Source organism: Pteropus medius, unplaced genomic scaffold (genome assembly GCF_902729225.1).
Source record: "Pteropus medius unplaced genomic scaffold, Ma_sr-lr_union100, whole genome shotgun sequence".
NCBI classification, from domain to species: Eukaryota; Metazoa; Chordata; class Mammalia; order Chiroptera; family Pteropodidae; genus Pteropus; species Pteropus medius.
In genome coordinates, this window is record NW_024350397.1 from 6,168,824 (window position 1) to 6,186,267 (window position 17,444).

At 36.5% G+C, this 17,444-nt stretch overlaps 1 protein-coding gene across 2 annotated transcripts in view; it reads left to right on the forward strand.

Annotated features, from left to right (window-relative positions):
• CCNY (cyclin Y) overlaps positions 1 to 17,444 on the forward strand; it is a 202,604-nt gene that overhangs the window by 81,851 nt on the left and 103,309 nt on the right. The window lies entirely within an intron of this gene.

Below are 17,444 nucleotides of genomic sequence, written 5' to 3' on the forward strand. Positions count from 1 at the left end.
TGACTTTAAAGCCAATACCCAACTTCCTGGAACTGTCTCAAAAATGTTAACTAGAGGCCAGAATCTTTCTGGAAACTCTCCATCCTGGTGTAGTATTTGAATTCTCATTTCTGCATGGGCATGCACTCTGGCAGAAACATCAAAATTTTGTTCTGAGGAAGGAGCCAAATTTCTACCCACCTGTCTATCACAATAGGCTTTGCGGTTCAGCCATTATTATTGGATTGAATTATAGTGTGGAGAAGCCATTGTGCCTCTGGGGCTTCCTGTCTTGGCTCAGATAGATGGACCCACATTCGTAGAACCAATTTCTAAGATCCATTGGTGTACTCTTCAGAAGTATCTTTGTGTCTTACACAGAGCAGAAATAAGTTCCTTTTAATATTAGGGTCTTTAAATTAGTAATTAAATGCAGCAGATCCCATCACAAAAATATTAAGCATCATAGAAAAATCTCCTGCTTCAGTTGCAGCTCTAGGACGAGCCACACGCAATGAATTTTGTCATAGGACGTAGTACCTAGATGGGCTGAGGCATTAAACTACTGAAATGAAGAACTGTGACAGGTATCAGAGATTGTGGCCTCTCTGAGTCTTTTCTAATAGGCATAGCTGGATGTGGTGCCCTGTCTGGAGGCCAACTCCAGGGCAGTGTCCAGTGGAATCCCAGGTGACTTACAATCTACAGGTCTGAGTCTTATCCCAGACCTACTGAATCTGAAGTTTTTTAGGTGCCAGGCATCAGCATTTAAGTGAATTTGATGTGCAGCCAGGGTTGAAAAATGCTGCACTCAGTTTGGATTAGTGAGTATTTTATCTGGTGTGGCAAAGAGCCTCTGATGGATGAGGCAGAGTGCACAATGTTTAAGTCACATTCCTGCTTTTCCTGTCCTCATGTCAATTTGAGGGAACAAGCATAGCTTCTTCTCTTTGATGCCTACACACATAAAATAAAGGATATAATAAATTAAAAATGGAAAGAAAATGGAAAACAAGCCAAAAACATAAAATGAGACAGAAATGAGGTTTATCATAATTCCAGAGAGACCTAAGGGCCTTTGACTTTGGTTTTGTTTTGTAGAAGCCAGTATCTAAGGGAAATCTTGGTTTCATAGCAAAATCAGTGGTTCTCAGGCTTTGCTCCTTTCTGCTAGCTGGGGGCATTAGGGATGACTAGAACATACTCTAGGAGGAGTGCTGTGCTAGGGCTTTGGAGTTTTCATACCATGTGCTCCCAGATGTGTGAGTGTGGTTTGAAACCAGACTCACCACCCCTTGTGAATCACTGGAATAAAGCATTCCTGCATCATATAGAACAGCTGGAATACATTAAATGTCAACATTTACAAACAGTGCACACTAACGAATAAGATGCATAAGTGAAGAGTGAACAAGAGTAGATACTATATTACATCTGTTTATGTGAGAACCTAGAAAAGACAAATCCACTTTTAATGACAGAAACAGATCAAGGCTGGCCTTTGGGCGGGAGCAAGGGTAGATACATTGTTTAGGAAGGGCAAGGGCATTTTTTGAGGTTATGAAAATATTCTATATTTTGAATCGTGATGTCACATGGATATATAAATTTGTCAGAACTCATTGGAGTACATACTCAAAATGGGCGCATTTAATTATATGTAAATTGCTACTTCAGTAAAGCTGATTTTTAAAAAGTGGTCAAGGGATAAAAGTGGACAAGGAGTAGTATAAGGGTGTGAACAGAGGGTGCAAGTGTTGCTATGCACCTGGAGTTTGCACGTCATAAGCATTTTTCTGCAGAGGGACTGTATTGTTTTCTCTGTGCTTGAAACAGCATGTTGTAGTTTGCCATGCAGGCCAGCAAGGGTGCATCAGAAGAGCTAATTTCAAAAAGCTTAGAAAATAAATTGTAGCACTCTTTATAGGCCCCTCCCCCATTTCTTTGATGCATATGATTGAATGTGGTTAGGTCTGGTTGGAAAATTCACTCTGTGGTGGAGATGGGTCTCAGAATATATCCATTGCTTTTGCTCAGTGTGTGGCTAGGACCTGCTGTGGCATGGAAAGACTAAGCTAAGGACAGTACTTTTTTTCTCTTATAAAAACAAAACAAAACATTCTTCTTTTCATGCTCCTGATGAGCTCCTGATGGTTGACTGTCATTTGGCAGAAGAACTGTAAAGTTAACTAAAGAATATCTTGGGGAGAAGAATTGATGGAGACAGTGAGATGGAGAACATTGGTTTGGAGCCAGACAGACTGGCTCTGAGTTCCCACTCTGCCACATACCACCTTGTCACCTTGGCCAAGTTACATATCCCTTCTAACCCTCAGTTTTCTCATTTTTAAAATAGGTATAATAGAATCTTCCTAAAAGCCTTGGTAGTAAGAATTAACTGAAATAATGCAGGTAAAAACCTTTAGTATTATGCCTGGCACATAATAAGTGCTCCATAAATAGTAATGAATATATATGTGTGAATATGGTAATATTTTTTGGTATATACACATATTTTAGGTAAATACCTGTTAATACCTAGTACTGAAGGTGAGGGGAAGTCGCTTTGACAGTTTTGTGGGAGCATAAATTAGACTACTACTTTTGATCGACTCATTCTTTCTATACATGTTTAAGTACATTCTGTCTGATTATATTATATTAATTTAATAGGTACTTATTATATACCAAGCATTGGGTTAACATTTTGAACAGAAACAGGTGTTGTCACTGTTCTTATGTTGTTTATGGTCACTTGGGCAAGATGAGCAATAGTCAAGTCAGACCACCACGATGAGTGCCGAATATATTCCAGGTACATTCCATGAGAGCCCAGAACCAAGAGAACCTGATGTTACCTGGGCTCCGGGGAAGATTCTGCTGAAGACGTGATGGTTGAGCCGAGATCTGAAGGATGGGTTGAGTACATAGTGGTGGTGTGAGGCGTTTGGAGTAAAGTGGAGAAAGCATCTGAATTGTTGACATCAAGGAACTGCAGGAAAACAATCTGGCTGGAATAAGAGAGTGAAGAGAGAGTGGTGTAGGGTGGCCTCTGAAAGAATTTATACAGCAAAACAAAATTTAAAAACTCATCGGCAAATATTTTTTGTCAGGAAGTCCTTTATATTATCTTCCAACTAGCATTTCCATTTAAATTTCATTTAAAATGCAGTGTACGGTTGGCTCTCTATGAATTTTCATCTAGTACTAAGGTGAAAGGAGTGAGACTGGTGAAAGGTGGAGGATGATGGGAGTTAAAGGCGGAAGCTGTTACTGTGTTTTGTTTTGTTTTTGTTTCTAATCTTCCTGAGGACAATGCCACAGGTTAATAGTTTGTAGATCAGACAGGCTACTGTGGAACCTGAAACTTGAGATGATGAAAGAGGTGAAATGTGCAAGTTTACTTCCTCTTTTATTTTGGTTCTCTAAGCAGTTGTTGGGGAAGAGCCTCATGTTTGTTTTTATTTTTATTGAGGTGTACCAAGGTTTAATAGGAAGGGTCATCTTGGGCTGGGAAATTTGGGTTTTTCAGGTACTTCCCCATCCTGAGCCCAGAGTTCAGTAAGGTAATCTCCCTGGAACACATTCAGATATCTCTCTTATTTTTCAATGAAAATAATGATACTTAATTGGTTAGATGAACACATATGACTGTCCTGGAGGGGAATATTAATTTACCACAGGGCACTATGTAGCCAGAAGCTTGCATGAAGCAGCAGCTCTATTTGCTTGGGCCTCTGGGGTAGTAGATGTGGGGATTGGTTCAACGTACCAAAAAATTGCCAGCACCTCTCCTAAATACTGCATTTCCTGGGTCTTGACTTTTCTTAGTCTACAAAGAGATTCTTGGGAAATCGTCCTTATTCACCGGACCCCAGAGGCAGCTCTGCATGGAAGTACCTTTTTGATTCTCCAACATGTTGTGTTTATATATGATTAGATCTGCAGGAAATTAAAATGGTTTATAAATTGTGGGGTCAGGTGACTAGGTTTGGGTATTGGGTCTTCCAGTTTCTAGCTTTGAAACACTGGGCCAGTTATTTAATCCTCTCCATCCCTCGATTTCTTCTGGATATACTAATGGTATTATATCATAGTGCAATGTGGGAATTAAATGAGATCATGCACATAAAAAATTAGCTTAATACCAAGTATGTAGTACCTGCTCAATAAATGCTATACAACATTTTTATTACTCTTATACTAGGTATATTATCTTCTAGCTGCTCCAGATATGTAAGTCAGCAGCTTTCAACATGCAGCCCTTGGTCCTTTCAGGGGAGTACTTCATGAGATCAAAAATACTTTCAAAATAATAACAACACTCATTTGTGTTTTCACAATGTCAACATTGCACTAATGCTGCAGAAGCATTGGTGGGTAAAACTGTTGCTTCTTAGAACACATTAAGGCAATGGCAGCAGACTCTACTAGTTACGTTTTCTAATGCCACACACTTGCAGGAAAAGGAAAAAAAAAAGCTTTACTTGAGTATTCTCAACAATATAATAAAAATATTAATTTTATTACAGCTTGCCTCTTAAATATACATATATATTTTTGTATTCTGTGATGAAATGGGAAGTATGTATGGAGCACTCTGTGTTCATGGTACAATGGTTGTCTCCAAAAAAAGCACCCATTCAATTACTGAGTTTCAAGCTAGAACTAGCTTTTTATTTTAATGGAACACCATTTTTAGTTGAAAGAACAGTTGACTGAAGTTATTCAGATAGACATTTTCCTAAAAATAAAGTGACTGTCTTTGACAAAATCCAGCATCTATTTATGATAACAACTCTCAGCAAAGTAGGAAAAAGGGGGAACATACCTCAACACAAAATAAAGGCCATACATGACAAATTCACAACTAATATCATACTCAACAATGAAAAGCTAAAAGCATTTTCTTTAAGATTAGGAACAAGACAAGAATGTCTGTTTACATCACTTATTAAACATAGTATTGGAAATCCTAGACACAGCAATCAGACAAGAAATAGAAATAAAAGGCATTCAGTTTGGAAAGGAGGAAGTAAAACTGTCATTATTTGCAGATGACATGGTGATATATGTAGAGAACCCTTAAGATTCCACCAAAAAAGTTTTAGAATTGATAAATGAATTCAGTTAAGTAGCAGGATACAAGATTAATATTCAGAAATTAGTTTTATTTTTATATACCATTATACACCATTAACGAACTATCAGAGAAATTAAGAAAACAATCCCATTTACAGCTGAAGCAAAATAAATAAATAAATAAAATACATAGGAATAAATTTAACCAAGGAGGTAGAAGACTTGTACTTGGAAAAGTATAAAACATTGAAGAAATAAATTGTAGAAGTTACAAATAAATGGTAGTGTATATTATGCTCATGGACAGGAAGAATTAACATCCTTACAATGTCCATGCTACCCCAAGCAATCTATAGATTTAGTTTCATCCTTATTCAAAATACCAATGACATTTTTCACAGAACTAGAACAAATGATCTTAAAATTTATATGGAACTACAAAAGTCCCTGAATATTCAAAGCAATCCTTAGAAAGATAAACAAAGTTAGTTATCACACTAACTAATATTAAACAAAACAAAGCTATAGCAATCAAAACAGCATGGTACTGGCACAAGAACAGACACAAAAATCAATGGAACAAAATAGGGAGCCCAGAGATAAACCCACACTTATATGGTCAATTAATCTATGACAAAGGAGGCAAGAACATACTGTGGGATAGACAGTGTATTGAATAAATGGTGTTAGGAAAACTGGACAGATACATGCAAAAAATTAAACTAGGTCACCTTCTTATACTATATGTAAGAATAAACTCAAAATGGATTAAAGACTTAGAAGAAAACATAGGCAGTAAACTCTCTGACATTGCTTTTATAATATTTTTTTCTGCTATATCTCTTCGAGCAGGAGAAACAAAAGGAAAAATAAATGGGAGTATATCAAACTAAAAAATTTTTGCACAGTAAAGGAAACCAACAAAACAGTGATGGAGAAGACAACCTATTGAATGGGAGAAGATATTTGCCAATGATACATCCAGTAAGCAGTTAATATCCAAAATCTATGAAGAACTCATACAACTCAGCACCAAAAGAACAAACAATCCAGTTAAAAAATGAACAGAGGACCTGAACAGATATTTCTCCAAAGAGGACATACAGTTGTTTGAATAGACATATGAAAGAAAAGATGCTCAACGTCACTAATCATCAGAGAAGTGCAAATTAAAACCACAGTGAACTATCACGTCACACATGTCAGAATGATTATCATCAAGAAATCAACAAACAACAAGTTTTAGTGAGGATGTAGAGAAAAGGGAACCCTTGTGCACTGTTGGTGGCATTGCAAACTGGTGCAGCTACTATAGAAAACAATATGGAGTTTCCTCAGAAAATTAAAAATAGATCTACTGTATGACCCAGAAATCTTCTAGATATTTATCTGAAGAAATTCAAAACACAAATTTGAAAAGATATATGCACTCCTATGTTCATTGCAGTGTTATTTATAATATGCAAGATATGGAACCAACCTAAATGCCCATCGTAGATGATTGGGTAAAGAAAAAGTGTTACATATATACAATGACATATTCCTTGGCCATAAAAAAGAGTGAAACCTTACCATTGGCAACAACATAGCTGGACCTAGAGTATTATGTAAGTGAAATAAGCCAGATAGAGAAACAAATACCGTATGATCTCACTTATATGTGGAATCTAATGAACAAAATAAATGAAGAAACAAAACAGAAGCAGGCTCATAGATACAGAGAATAAATGATGGTTGCTGGACAGGAGAGGGGTTGTGGGGGTGCTAGGTGAAAATGGTGAAGGAATTAGAAATACAAATTGGCAGTACAGAATAGTCACGGGAATGTAAAGTACAGCATAGGGAATCTAGTCAGTAATATTTTAATAACCATGTAGTGCCCCGTGGGTACTAGACTAATTGGGGGATCTTTTTGTAAATTATATCAGTGCCTAAGCACTATGCTTTATGCTTGAAACTAATATAAAATAATAATAGTTCTCAACCATAATTGAAAGTATGAATAAAAGGAGGCAAAAACTTAAACTAAATCCCAACAAAGTACTAGATAGACCAGTGGACTTAATGTAGTGTATAAAAAGGTTTGTTGCATGATTTCAGATTCCAAATTTGCAGCTCACCTTTAAGAAACTAACTTGTTAAGTTTTGGCATGGTATCGGAGAATATAATTATCTGGAAAGGCTGTTAAAAAACTCTTTTTTCAACCTCATATATGTTTGACGCTAGATTTTCTTCATAAACTTTAACCAAAGCAATCGTTGCCACAGAGTAGATGAAAAAGAGAATAGGAATAGGAAGAGGTAGCTATCTTAAGCCACATGTTAGAAAGATTTGCAAAGATGTAAGATAGCCTCATTCATCAGTTTATGCTTTGAGTAATATAGTTATTTTTCATTGAAATAGGTTAATTGTATCAAAGACTTATTTTTATTTAAAATGAATAATTTAAAAAAATTTTCTCAGTTTTAATTTCCAATATGATAAATATTAATAACTATAACACACAAACTACAGCTCTTTGGGGGTTCAGTTAAGCGTTATAAAGGGGTCCTGAGAACCAAGAGTTTGAAGAAAGCTGATGTAGGTCCTCCCTGGCTGTGTGATACTAGATAAGTTATTTAAACTCTTAACTCCATTTACGTATCTTCAAAATGGGAAGAAAATGGAGTTGCAGTGTGTATGGAGATAATCTCTATTAAGTCACCTAGCTCAGTTCCTGGTATTTAGTAACTGATAAATTAATATAGCTCCATCTGCTGTTACTATTATTAGGGTCATTTCAGTCACAGTGTAAGTGCTCTTAGATATATGTGTATTATGAGAGAAATATACAGAATCTCTCTGTTATTGCTGGAGCAGGTGTTTCATAAATGCCTGTTAAACAAGTGAATCAGAAAATTCCTAGACAGTACTTTTGAAATAATCTTTGATTATTCAGGAACTAACCTTGAGTATTTGATTGACAGTTCAATAGTGAGAGGGTCCATCACTAGCAGTTTTAGCATAAAATTAAAAAATATCTTTGGAACAGAAAAGATTTTGCATCTCCCACTTGTCCTGTTTCTGGCTCTGCCATGTATAAGTTCTGTGACCTTAGCTGAGTCCCTGCTTCTCAGTTTCATCATTTAAAAAAATGTGATGAGATGCTGAAATCCTACCATCGAGTTTTAAGTTCAAGCCATAATGAATTTCATAGTACAGTTGATTCCTATACAATGCAAGGGTTAGAGGCGCTGACCTCCACACTCTAGTTGAAAATTTCGCTATAACTTTTGATCGCCCCAAAACTTAACTATTTATAGCCTACTGTTGACCTGAAGCCTTACTGATAACATAAGCAGTCAACACATATTTTATACATTATATGTATTATATACGGTATTCTTACAATAAAGTAGGCTAGAGAAAAGAAAATTTTAAGAAAACCCTAAGGAAGAGAAAATACATTTACCGTATTTATTGAAAATTATCCATGTAGTAGTGGATTCATGCAGTTCAAACTTGTGCCGTTCAAGGATCAACTGTAGTTTTTTTTTAAAGACGTAGGTAAAGGGAAGGAGTGCGAAAGGAAACAGGGATGTGGATGAGATGATCTCGTGATTGAAAATCAGAAGTTATCAAATAGATAAATTAGGAAATAACCATTTGAATTGCACAGGAATGTTTTTTTTTTTTCACTTTAGGAATAGACCAGCCACATAATAGCATTCTTAGTGCAGAGTATTAACTGCTCAACAGAGAAGTGGATTGAGAGGTGAAAATTAGAGTTTAAAGATTAATTTATGTAAATGCCCATCAGAATTGAGGATAATTATATTTTGAAGTTTCAGCCCAGCTTAAGAAACAAAAGGATTTCTTTGCTCATAGTTGTATCACTAGCATAACTATGCAAGTGAATATAATTTTATGTAGTAGCTTTCCAAAAAAGTTAGATATATAGAATTTTTGAAATTTTTTCTTTTCTTTTTTTTTTTTTTTTTAAGGCAAAGCAACCCTCAGTTGACCTCATAGATTGCAAGGACCTTGTCAGTTTACAATCCCTTATTTTTTACGCCTACAGCACCTGGTCTTTCTATTTCTAGGTGGTCTCCCATCCAAGTACTAACCAGGCCCTACCCTGCTTAGCTTCTGAGGTCATGAAAATTTAATACTTAAATTAATCTTTGGTCATTTAGATAAATCTTTCTAATGAATATGTTTGTATACTAAGCCTGCTAATTGCAGAGAAGCATAATTTGAATTGTTCCATTACTGTCTTTTATAATTTGTTAGAGCTTTTTTTCCTGTCCTATCTTTGATCATATAAATGAAATCACTCATATTTAGGAGTTTTCTCTCCTCCTCCCCCTCTTTCTTCCTCCCTCCATCCTCTGGGTGTGTGAGTATGAGAGGGAGAGAGAGAGAGAGAGCGCGAGCGCGAGCGAGCGAGAGAGGACACACACACACACACACACACACACACACACACACACACACACACAGAGAGAGAGAGAGAGAGAGAGAGAGAGACAGAGAGAAACAATCCTTGAGGTTATCTCTCTGATCTTTCTGGCATATGCTTTAGAAAGCAGTGCTTTACTTAAAAGTTATTATTGCCTAAACTGTCATTCTTTTGAGTTTTGACCTGTATTCTTGTAGCAGAATCCAGCAAAGCCATGTTGTTTTTGTTGGGAAGAGAGAAGCATCCTGAGTATGTGGTCCCAGGCTCAGGATTACAAGCTCTTGTACAGGCTGCTTAAGCCCCTGGCTCTACCAATTATAGGGTCATCGGCCTTATGTGGGTTATTTTTATTATTATGATCCTCTATTTTCACATTTGTAAAGTGGAGAAAGTAATATCTACACCAAGGTTTTGCTGGAGTTGAGGTGTTTGAGTTATTTAATGTAGTGTCTGGGGAAAATTATGGTGCGTTTTCTTTTGTTGAGGAATAGCACAGGCACAGATAAGAGATCATATTGTGGAGAGAATGTCAGTGTGTGAACCTTCTTGGAAAAATAGCGATTTAAATATTTGAGTCATGTGACACATTTTTATTGGTATGAGTTCATAGTGGAAAGAAGATTAGATATGAGTTAGAAGAGCTGGGTTGGAATTCGGGCTCTATCACTCACTGTTTTACTTTGGACAGATATTTTTATTTTTTCTCAGCCTCAGTGTCCTTATTCATAAAATGAGAATAATAATATCTATCTTAGAAGACTATTGGAATGGTTAAATGAGAAAGAACCCAAAAAAGCCTGATGCACAATAAACCCTAATAAATGGGAATTCTCTAAATTTTATAAGTAAATTAATATTTCTGTCTAACTGCTTACCTTTGAATGAAACTTTGAATTTCAGTCTGTCCGTTATATACTTTTCATATCACTTAAGAATGATACTTTTGTTTGAGTTTATTTTAAATACTTCTTCCTCATCTGTTTTTTTCCTAATAAGATGTGTAGAGGATTATAAGAGAAATAATCTGTTCCTTTAAGTGAAATCTTGGGATCACAAAATGAAAATCTCTTTAATTTGGAAACAGAAACATTCAAATTTTGGGTTTTAGAAATTTAATTATGCTTAAGTTTAGAAATTAAAATGTTTTCTGCAAAGGAATTTATCAGTTCTCCCTAAGAAAAATTCAATATTAGAATGTGAAAGACAAAACAAATCTTTTGATGACAGTGTTAGAAAGGGCAAGAACCCAAATAAATTTCTTGTTATCTCTCATTTTTTTCTTTAACATTTTCTTCACCACGTGGGATTTTAGAACTAGAAGGTAACTTAACATCTAGTTTAATCCTCTAGTTTCATAGCTGAGAAAACTGGTGCTCAGAAGGAGTCACAGCTAGTTAGTGGCAGAGCCGAGCTGTGATGTCAGCATCCAGAGTCTTGCATGAGTGACTTCTTCTTCTTCTTCTTCTTCTTTTTTTTTTTTGGTAAATGACATTCTGGGGCTTGGTGTGTTCATATGCTTGTTAGTTTTGAGTGCCTTTTTATTTGAACCTTAAGTATTTGGAATGTGGTAAAACATTACTAAATCTTTTGATTTAGACTCATGTACCAGTGCCATGCACACATTGGTTTTATCAGCTGAATGAGGAAAAAATGTGGCCTGTGGGTATGAGATTAACTCTTTAAGATAACATGTCAAATGAAGTGAGTTCTATACCCTCCCATCCCAATTATCTCCTTCTTCCTATTGTAAAATTTTTTGAATGAAATAAAATATTTTTCTTTTGTATTCTTTTCTCAGCTTTTAAAATTATTTTTTTCAGGCTTCTGACTTTTATTTAGTTAATAAAGACACTTTCTTATTTCTTTTTAACTTTTAATAGTATAAAAAAATCTCACATCTGTGTAATTAATTTTGGCAGTTTTTTGTCAAATAGTGAAACACATCTATTATCAAAGAAGTAAAAAAATAATGTTCCGTGACCCAAAGTAGAATAATTAGGCAGCTTTGTTAACTGTTACGAACAAAATGATAGAAACACACACACGTGTGTGTGTGTGTATGTATGTATATATGTATTTGTCTTGGCTCTGTTGTCTTAAGAAATAATTATTTTTTGAAACTGATGCCTTTTACCCTAAAAATTTAACTGGTATTATCAGTATTTCCTTGACAGTGAACTAGAGTGCTGCATTATCGTCAGTCATAGTCACACTCTTGTGACAGAGGGAAGGGGAACAAGAGCCTGCCTCTGAACTTTCTTTACTGGAAAATAAACTTCTGTTAATTCATTCTCTTTAGACTGTTTTTTAAAAAGTGTCATGAGTCATGAGGCAGGTGCAGCCCAAGTTGATAATGTGATTCTGATATGGGCTCTCATTATAGGTTTGAGTGTTTCCCCTTCAAAGGCAAGTCTTGAAAAGGCTGACCCAGGGTATGAGTTATTGTCATTTCCCTTTGTCTGAAAAGGGGATTTGGGTGTAGCAGGTTCAGGGGAAAGCCATGGCTGTGTAATTTTTCTATCCTCATGAATTAGTTATAACCCCTACAGCCCTCAGTGGAGGCACAGCTGTGCAGACTGTTGGGTAGGGTGTCCTTGATGTGGAAGGAGACTAGCCGTTGATGGGAGAGTTTTGTTCTCTTCTTATCTGTGGTATTAGAACTACTAATAGGAGGGTAAAGGTTTAGGGGCTTGCACTATTTGGTGATTTTTTTTAAAAAGTCATCACAGATGAATTGACTAACATTGAACTTTATTTTCTTATAGTAAGTATATTTATACTTTGGCCTTATGTGACTCTTTGTCAAACATTTTTTTTCCTTGAATTTAAAAACAGTCCCTTCTTGTGAAGTATTACTTTCTTTGAATGAAACCAATACATGGCTGTTTTCAGAATGATCATTCCTGTTTCCCTTCTTCATATCACAATTTTGAGAATGATTGTACTTTTTATCCAAGTCTAGGAAAATTTACCATTCTCAACTACGGCTACTAAATCTCAGTTATCTCAGTTATTTATTGGTTCTGTTTCTCTCTCTCTTCATCACATTCCTTACTCTTCTTTTCTGCCTCTTATTGGTTTATCTTCTGCTTTCGTTCCCTCATAACTTAATTTTAGAATGTAAACAAACAGAATTATCTATAGCAAGCCATGCAGAATGATAAAGGAGAGCCAGCGGGAGAGGAAGTAGAGAAGGAAGTCCAAAGCCCCTGCCTCAGAGGCTGTAAGTGCCTAGGGAAATGAGACATCATCACTCATAGAAGTGACTGAGGCAGAGTCTTTTGAGGGCGAGTAAATGGAGGAGGATAGTTGGAAACAAATATTACAGGAATAGGAGTCAGAAGTCCCAGCTCCTGTCTCTGCCAGGGCATTCAGTAGCTGCAGGACCCTTAGATAAAGCCCTTACCTCCCTGGGCATTAGTTTCCTCATTTGTAAAATACTGGAAATTTCTATTCATCTTACCTATTCACAGGCTTAGCGTGAGGGTGAAATAAAACAATGTATACAAAGGCCCCGGCCAAGGGTCATATGCAACGTGCAGAATAAAGCTGCTGTTCCCTGGGGAAGAAGTGTAGCCTATAGTGGGTCTCAGACTAGGTGTCTTGTGGACAATGTGGTCCATCTCTATGGAGGCCTGGTTCTGCCTGAGGGTAAGGTGAAATAGTATATATATACTAAAATAATCACACATTGTATTTTAGAAAACAGCATTCACTTTTATTTTAAAGGTAAAATATGACACGGTCAAGCTGCCATCACATCTCTATCTCTTTCCCAGGATACTTCTTTGCTTCCTTTGTTCAAGAATATTTCACTGACAAACTTTGATAACTGTTGGTGTAGCCAAAAGCTTTTGTCTTTAGGAGTTGGTGGACTTGGTACTCAAATGCCCTCACTAAACCTTCCTGCACCTCAGTTTCCTCTATGCAGGTATCAAATTATTGGTTTTGGTGAGGATCAAGTGAGAACAGCTGGCACATAATAGTTGTTACAGTGCTTAAGTTCCTTCCCCTGTTATTGTGGTGTAGTAATGATGATGTGTAGTTCCTCTCGGAGTTCTGAAGCAAAAAGTTCATTATAGGTGGAGGTAGTCAGCAGGAGTTCTAAAAAGTGAGGGAGATGAAAGTTGGCTTATGAAAGAAGGGTACAATTCAGATAAGAGATGAAAGGCCAACTCAGGTAAAGAGAGATGCAGAGATGGGAAGTGGAGAGGTGGGGAGCAGCAGGGTCAGCACAAAACCTAGCTTGAGGAAGGAGGAGCATGAGGTATCCAGGGAGGTGTGTAGTGGGATGGAATTTTTGTGGAGGCTCAAGAGTGTAGGGCCTTAGTGCCAGGCAGGGGATTTGGGGATGCAGGGCTGTTGAAGATATGCGTGCTGGTGGGATGCATTACTCATAAAGTAATTTTTCAAGATTAGTCATTTCTCACATGGCCCCCCGCTCTTCAACATGTCTAGGGAGATTGGTTGGGGCCATGAAGGATGGCCACCCTACAGAGTCTGGTGTTCCCCCTCCCTTCCTGTTGTCAGAACCCAGCTCTGGTGTCACTCAGCTCTTGGTCCTGATTCTCAGTTCTCCATGGCCTCGTCAGTGCTGGGTTTCCACTGCTACCATTTCTCACTTTACCTCCAAACTTGGCTTAAGAGTTTCCACGTGTCTGCACGTGGTGACTGTGAGGAAATCTGACTTCACTGCGCTAGTCGTAGATCAGCCCTTACCCTGTCTCAGCTTTGGCCTTGCTCCAGGGAGAAGTGTGATGATCTGATATTGCTCGTGTTGAACTTAAAATACCAACTTTGTCTTTTTCATGACACAGGGCAGAAAGGCAGCACTAAAAAACACCTGAAGAAGAAGCCCTTGCTTTCACCCACATATTGCTATTTTCCTCATATTTTAGAGATCCTTAGATAAATGTGACCTTTTTAGAATTTGCACAAGTTTTGATATCTATCCATATGATGAAAATGGAATTTTCAGAAAGCTTAAAATGAGCTAATTGTTTTTTCATTTTTTTTCCTTTCCTGTCAGTGACCTTGTTTATAGGTTCATAATTTAAAATGTCCATTTTTAAAGTTTTTAAAGTTTTAAAGCTGTGACTTGATGGAACTGGGTTTGAAATGCCAAAATGCATGGAAATGCATGGGGATACTATGTCCTGTTGGCCCTGTGTTTTTAGGCAAAGACCATTGTGTCTGGTGACTTTGGACATTTCACCTCTCTAAACCTCAGTTCCCATTTGTAAAGTGGGGGTAAAAAAACTTGTCTTTATAGGGTTGCTTTAACTACCTGCATTAGAACTTTAGTAATTTCTACCTTACACAAAACAGGTCAACACATATCTTACCTGTGTTGTTATATTTGTGTGCAGACGAAAGGTAAATGGTAGGGAGTGAGGACAAAAAACACTTTCATATGAGCAAAGTGCATGAATTTTTTTAAAGCAGATATTTAGGTTATATAAATGCCTTTCAAGCACTTTTGAGTGTTTGACATTTTTTTTTGAGATAATTAGCATTGCAGGGTAAGAGATTGTTGAATAAAATGTCCCTGTATTTCTTCTATACATGAATAAAAAGGATTGAATAACGTTGCCTTTTTTTTTTTTTAAAGAACTTTTCAAAAAGCTGTGTTTTTTGTTTTTTGGGGGGTGTGTGTCTATAGTATTTCTTACCACCTGTATATAAGCACTAACATACTTTTTACTTAGAAGAGAGAGGCTATGGAAGGGTAATATTGGGGGTCAGTAATTAAGAAAAGAATTTTGGGACTATTCTAGAAGCACATGTGGTGGCCTCTGCTTCCCTTTTTCTATACACAGCTTAAAACTTAATTTTACCTTAGACATTCTGATTTTCCTGGGGAACGACATCTGCGTTCTGTGTATCCAGATGGTTCCCAAACATATGTGTCTAGCTTTGGCCTTCTTCCTTAGCTCTGGACCAGGAGTCAGCAGACTTTTTCTGGAAAGGGCCATATGGTCTGTCTCAGCTACTCAGTGCTGCCACAGTATTGCAGTAGCAACGATTGACAGGATGGAAATGAACAGGCCTGTCTGGGTGCTAATAAAACTTTATTTAAAACACATCTTGGGGCTGGGTTTGCCCATCCTTGCTCTAGACCCTTACTTCCCATGCATCCTATAGAGGTTTCTTTCCTAAATATCCCAGAACAAGCTTTGAGGTTACCAGTGTGTTAGACCTCTTTTCATAACATCCAGTTTTTGAACATTTGAACCTTGGAACATCTCTATTAGTGACAATCACCTATGAGAAAAAAATAAAAAGACTTCCAAAAGAGAGAGAGAGAAAAAAAGATATTCTAGCTTTTGGAAATACAGAGACCCTTGGCAGCAGAAATGGTGGAGCCTGAAGCAGATCCCAAGGTAGAATGACATATAATTGAGCCTATTGAAACTTTAGTCCCTAGTTATCTTTATTTCTGATAAACATTAGTTTGAAAGGCATTTGTATAACCTAAATATCCGCTTTAAAAAAAATTCATGCACATACGTTTGTTACTAGCACTTGTTAATTATGCTATTAGAGCTTCTAATTTATAAATTAAGCTGAAACATGTCTAGATTTTCATATAACATTGGTGTTTAAGACATTTTTTAAATTATAGTTGGCATTTAATATTATATTAATTTCAGGTGTACAGCATAGTGGTTAGACAGTTATATAACTTAAAAAGTGATCCTCGCAATAAGTCTGGTGCCCACCTGGCACCATACATAGTTGTTACAATATTGTTGATTATATTCTCTAAGTCAGTTTGTGCTTTTTAATTCCTTCACCCAGCCTCCTAACTCCCCTTTCATCTGGCAACCATCGGTTTGTTTTCTGTATCTATGAGGTTGTTTCTGTTTTGTTTATTAGGCTTTTTAGATTCCACATATAAATGAAATCATATGGCATTTGTCTTTCTCTGTCTGACATATTTTACTTAGCATGATATACACTCCAGGTCAATCCATGTTGTTGCAAATGGTAAGATTTGCACCAAAATATGGCCAGATATTCCACTATATGTATGTACCATCTTTTTTATCTAGTCATCTATCGATGTATACTTAGGTTGCTTCCATATCTTTTTGTAGCCTTTGTTTTAAGAGACATTTATGTTTACACGTAATTTTGATTTGTGTTTCCATGAAGTTGTTTAAGGCTGGGTGCTCTTATTTTTATTATATAACTCTAGAATTGAGACATTGAGAAATTACAGGATTCTCCTCCAGCCAAAGGCATTGCGATTGCCAATCTAGAGTTCATTCTGTATTGTTAGCAGCACTTCCCTGACAAGATCCCTTTTGCTAGAAATATAGAGGTGTAGTCTTTTAAGGAACTAGGATAGAATGAATAACATTCATATAGATGATTTACTTGAGACTAGGCTTGTAATAGAAAATGAAATGTGATAAATGTTCATGACAAGAAGGGGAATTACTCTCCCCCTTTATTTATTAAAGGGATATGTTAAAATTGTACTGACTTAAATTGCTTAAAGTAGAAAATTCCCCAAAATGTCAATTTCATGAAAGTTCTCCTTATACTATAAGGACATAAAATCTAGTAGTTGAGATTTAATATAAGAACTTAATTCTGATTTCTAAGTGCTAGAATTATAAAATAGTCTAAGAAAAAGTGCTATTCCATAAAATCCCATACTTTAGAAGATGGGCTTTTGTTCTCCTAGCCTCTTTCTTTGTGTGCACTTTTCCTATAGGGTGTGTTTGTGTTTGAGGGTGGGATGGGGTGGGTGGGGGAGGTTCTGAAGCACTGACAGATGTTTTGGCCTCTTCCTTCTGAATATGGACTGTTTTACCGTGTTGCAGAATATAGCTATTGTAAGTGGAAAACAAGTTGGCTTTTAAACTATTGTTAGCAAAGAAGCAGAAACAATCTTTTTTAAAGTTACTTTCACTTTGGAAGGGACATTGA